We start from the raw sequence: 6,000 nt of genomic DNA, 5'->3' as shown, positions 1-6,000 counted from the left end.
AAAACTAAAGCAGGAAGTACCAGTGACTTGCTCAATACGGAAGTGGTCAGATGATGCAGATGCTAAGCTACAGGACTGTTTTGCTAGCACAGACTGGAAAATGTTCCAGGACTCATCCGATGGCATTGAGGAGTATACCACATCAGTCACCGGCTTCATCAATATGTGCATCGATGACTTTGTCCCCACAGTGACTGTACGTACATACCCCAACTAGAAGCCATGGATTACAGGCAACATCCGCACTGAGCTAAAGAGTAGAGCTGCCGCTTTCAAGGAGCGGGACTCTAACCCGGACGCTTATAAGAAATCCTGCTATTCCCTCAGATGAACCACCAAACAGGCAAAGCATAAATACAGGACTAAGATTTAATCCTACTACACCGTCTCCGACGCTCGTCGGATGTGGCAGGGCTTGCAAACTATTACGGACTACAAAGGGAAGCCCAGCCGCGAGCTGCCCAGTGACACAAGCCTACCAGACGAGCTAAATGACTTCTATGTGCGCTTCGAGGCAAGCAACACTGAAGCATGCATGAGAGCACCAGCTGTTCCGGACGACTCGCCGTAGCCTACAGTTGAAGTCGGAAGTTTACATACACTTAGGTTGGAGTCATTAAAACTCGTTTTTCATCTGTACAAACAATAGTACGCAAGTATAAACACCATGGGACCACGCAGCCATCATACCGCTCAGGAAGGAGATGCGTTCTGTCTCCTGGAGATGAACATACTTTGGTGCGAAAAGTGCAAATCAATCCCAGAACAACAGCAAAGGACCTTGTGAAGATGCTGGAGGAAACAGGTACAAAAGTATCTATATCCACAGTAAAACGAGTCCTATATCGACATAACCTTAAAGGCCACTCAGCAAGAAAGAAGCCACTGCTCCAAAACCGCCATATAAAAGCCAGACTACGGTTTGCAACTGCACATGGGGACAAAGATCGTACTTTTTGGAGAAATGTCCTCTGGTCTGATCAAACAAAAATAGAACTGTTAGGCCATAATGACCATCGTTATGTTTGGAGGAAAAAGGGGGTTGCTTGCAAGCCGAAGAATACCATTCCAACCGAGAAGCAAGGGGGTGGCAGCATCATGCTGTGTGGGTGTTTTGCTGCAGGAGGGCCTGGTGCACTTCACAAAATAGATGGCATCATGAGGAAGGAAAATTATGTGGATATATTCAAGCAACATCTCAAGACATCAGTCAGGAAGTTAAAGCTTGGTCGCAAATGGGTCTTCCAAATGGACAGTGACCCCAAGCATACTTCCAAAGTTGTGGCAAAATGGCTTAAGGACAACAAAGTCAAGGTATTGGAATGGCCATCACAAAGCCCTGACCTCAATCCTATAGAAAATTTGTGGGCAGAACTGAAAAAGCATATGCGAGCAAGAAGGCCTACAAACCTGACTCAGTTACACCATCTCTGTCAGGAGGAATGGGCCAAAATTCACCCAACTTATTGTGGGAAGCTTGTGGAAGGCTACCCGAAACGTTTGACCCAAGTTAATCAATTTAAAGGCAATGCTACCAAATACTAATTGAGTGTATGTAAACTTCTGACCCACTGGGAATGTGATGAAAGAAATAAAAGCTGAAATAAATCATTCTCTCTGCTATTATTCTGACATTTCACATTTTTACATTTTAGTCATTTAGCAGACGCTCTTATCCAGAGCGACTTACAGTTTAGTGAGTGCATACATTTTCATGTGGCGATCCTAACTGACCTAAGACAGGGAATTTTTACTAGGATTAAATGTCAGGAATTGTGAAAAACTGAGTTTAAATGTAATTGGCTAAGGTGTATGTAAACTTCCGACTTAAAACTGTATGTGAGTAAGACCTTTAAACAGGTCAACATTCACAAGGCCGCAGGGCCAGACGGATTACCAGGACGCGTACTCCGAGCATGCGCTGACCAACTGGCAAGTGTCTTCACTGACATTTTCAACCTGTCCCTGGCCAAGTCTGTAATACCTACATGTTTCAAACAGACCACCATAGTCCCTGTGCCCAAGAACAGTAAGGTAACCTGCCTAAATGACTACCGACCCGTAGCACTCACGTCTGTAGCCATGAAGTGCTTTGAGAGGCTGGTCATGGCTCACATCAACACCATCATCCCAGAAACCCTAGACACACTCCAATTTGCATACCGCCCCAACAGATCCACAGATGATGCAATCTCTATTGCACTCAACACTGCCTTTTCCCACCTGGACAAAAGGAACCCCTACGTGAGAATGCTGTTTATTGACTACAGCTCAGCATTCAACACCATAGTGCCCTCAAAGCTCATCACTAAGCTAAGGACCCTGGGGCTAAACATCTCCCTCTGTAACTGGATCCTGGACTTCCTTACAGGCCACCTCCAGGTGGTAAGGGTAGGCAACAACACATCTGCCACGCTGATCCTCAACACGGGGGCTCCTCAGGGGTGCGTGCTTATTCCCCTCCTGTACTTCCTGTTCACCCATGACTGCGTGGCCAAGCACTCCAACACCATCATTAAGTTTGCCGACAACACAACAGTGGTAGGCCTGATCACTGACAACGATGACACAGCCTATAGGGAGGAGGTCAGAGACCTAGAAGTGTGGTGCCAGGACAACATTTACATTACATTTACGTCATTTAGCAGACGCTCTTATCCAGAGCGACTTACAAATTGGTGCATTCACCTTATAGCCAGTGGGATAACCACTTTACAATGTTTTTTTTTTTTTCTTTCTTTGGGGTGGGGTAAGGGGGGGTAGAAGGATTACTTTATACTATTCCAGGTATTCCTTAAAGAGGTGGGGTTTCAAGTGTCTCCGGAAGGTGGTGAGTGACTCCGCTGTCCTGGCATCGTGAGGGAGCTTGTTCCACCATTGGGGTGCCAGAGCAGCGAACAGTTTTGACTGGGCTGAGCGGGAACTGTGCTTCCGCAGAGGTAGGGGGGCCAGCAGGCCAGAGGTGGATGAACGCAATGCCCTCGTTTGGGTGTAGGGACTGATGAGAGACTGATGAGCCTGAAGGTACGGAGGTGCCGTTCCCCTCACAGCTCCGTAGGCAAGCACCATGGTCTTGTAGCAGATGCGAGCTTCAACTGGAAGCCAGTGGAGTGTGCGGAGGAGCTGGGTGACGTGAGAGAACTTGGGAAGGTTGAACACCAGACAGGCTGCGGCATTCTGGATGAGTTGTAGGGGTTTAATGGCACAGGCAGGGAGCCCAGCCAACAGCCTGGATTAGGACCTGTGCCGCTTCCTGTGTAAGGCAGGGTCGTACTCTCCGAATGTTGTAGAGCATGAACCTACAGGATCAGATCACCACCTTGATGTTAGCGGAGAACGACAGGGTGTTGTCCAGGGTCACGCCAAGGCTCTTTGCACTCTGGGAGGAGGACACAACGGAGTTGTCAACCGTGATGGCGAGATCATGGAACGGGCAGTCCTTCCCCGGGAGGAAGAGCAGCTCCGTCTTGCCGATGTTCAGCTTGAGGTGGTGATCCATCATCCACACTGGTATGTCTGCCAGACATGCAGAGATGCGATTCGCCACCTGGTTATCAGAAGGAGAAAGGAGAAGATTAGTTGTGTGTCGTCTGCGTAGCAATGATAGGAGAGGCCATGTGAGGATATGACAGAGCCAAGTGACTTGATGTATAGCGAGAATAGGAGAGGGCCTAGAACTGAGCCCTAGGGGACACCAGTGGTGAGGAGACAGATTCTCGCCACGCCACTTGGTAGGAGCGACCGGTCAGGTAGGACGCAATCCAAGAGTGAGCCGCGCCGGAGATGCCCAACTCGGAGAGGGTGGATCTGATGGTTCACAGTATCAAAGGCAGCAGACAGGTCTAGAAGGACAAGAGCAGAGGAGAGAGAGTTAGCTTTAGCAGTGCGGAGAGCCTCCGTGACACAGAGAAGAGCAGTCTCAGTTGAATGACCAGTCTTGAAACATTTACATTTACATTTTAGTCATTTAGCAGACGCTCTTATCCAGAGCGACTTACAGGAGCAATTAGGGTTAAGTGCCTTGCTCAAGGGCACATCGACAGATTTTTCACCTAGTCGGCTCGGGGATTAGAACCAGCGACCTTTCGGTTACTGGCACAACGCTCTTAACCACTAAGCTACCTGAAACCTGACTGGTTTGGATCAAGAAGGTCATTCTGATCAACAACCCCTCCCTCAATGTGATCAAGACAAAGGAGATGATCGTGGACTACAGGAAAAGGAGGGCTGAGCACGCCCCCATTCTCATCGACTGGGCTGTAGTGGAGCAGGTTGAGAGCTTCAAGTTCCTTGGTGTCCACATCACCAACAAACTATCATGGTCCAAACACACCAAGACAGTCGTGAAGAGGGCACGACAATGCCTATTCCCCCTCAGGAGACTGAAAAGATTTGGCATGGGTCCTCAGATTCTCAAAAAGTTTTACAGCTGCATCATCGAGAGCATCCTGACTGGTTGCATCACCGCCTGGTATGGCAACTGCTCGGCCTCCGACCGCAAGGCGCTACAGAGAGTAGTGCGTACGGCCCAGTACATCACTGGGGCGAAGCTTCCTGACATCTGTGACCTCTATACCAGGCAGTGTCAGAGGAAGGCCCTAAAAATTGCCAAAGACTCCAGCCACCCTAGTCATAGACTGTTCTCTCTGCTACCGTACGGCAAGTGGTACCGGAGCGCCATGTCTAGGTCCAAAATGCTTCTGAACAGCTTCTACCCCCAAGCCATAAGACTGCTGAACAGCTAATCGAATGGCTACCCAAACTATTCGCATTGACCCCCCAACCTTTTTTTACGCTGCTGCTACTCGCTGTTTATTATCTATTATCTATGCATGGTCACTTTCACCCAACCTACAGTGAGGGAATTAAGTATTTGATCCCCTGCTGATTTTGTACGTTTGCCCACTGACAAAGACATGATCAGTCTATAATTTTAATGGTAGGTTTATTTGAACAGTGAGAGACAGAATAACAACAACAAAAAGTCAGAAAAACGCATGTCAAAAATGTTATAAATTGATTTTGCATTTTAATGAGGGAAATAAGTATTTGACCCCTCTGCAAAACATGACTTAGTACTTGGTGGCAAAACCCTTGTTGGCAATCACTGAGGTCAGACGTTTCTTGTAGTTGGCCACCAGGTTTGCACACATCTCAGGAGGGATTTTGTCCCACTCCTCTTTGCAGATCTTCTCCAAGTCATTAAGGTTTCGAGGCTGACGTTTGGCAACTCGAACCTTCAGCTCCCTCCACAGATTTTCTATGGGATTAAGGTCTGGAGACTGGCTAGGCCACTCCAGGACCTTAATGTGCTTCTACTTGAGCCACTCCTTTGTTGCCTTGGCCGTGTGTTTTGGGTCATTGTCATGCTGGAATACCCATCAACGACCCATTTTCAATGCCCTGGCTGAGGGAAGGAGGTTCTCACCCAAGATTTGATGGTACATGGCCCCGTCCATCGTCCCTTTGAAGTTGTCCTGTCCCCTTAGCAGAAAAACACCCCCAAAGCATAATATTTCCACCTCCATGTTTGACAGTGGGGATGGTGTTCTTGTGGTCATAGGCAGCATTCCTCCTCCTCCAAATACGGCGAGTTGAGTTGATGCCAAAGAGCTCAATTTTGGTCTCATCTGACCACAACACTTTCACCCAGTTCTCCTCTGAATCATTCAGATGTTCATTGGCAAACTTCAGACGGGCCTGTATATGTGCTTTCTTGAGCAGGGGGACCTCGCGGGCGCTACAGGATATCAGTCCTTCACGGCGTAGTGTGTTACCAATTGTTTTCTTGGTGACTATGGTCCCAGCTGCCTTGAGATCATTGACAAGATCCTCCCGTGTAGTTCTGGGCTGATTCCTCACCGTTCTCATGATCATTGCAACTCCACAAGGTGAGATCTTGCATGGAGCCCCAGGCCGAGGGAGATTGACAGTCATTTTGTGTTTCTTCCATTTGCGAATAATCGCACCAACTGTTGTCACCTTCTCACCAAGCTGCTT

Source organism: Coregonus clupeaformis, chromosome 2, assembly GCF_020615455.1.
Source record: "Coregonus clupeaformis isolate EN_2021a chromosome 2, ASM2061545v1, whole genome shotgun sequence".
Taxonomy (NCBI): Eukaryota; Metazoa; Chordata; class Actinopteri; order Salmoniformes; family Salmonidae; genus Coregonus; species Coregonus clupeaformis.
This window is presented reverse-complemented; position numbering follows the sequence as displayed.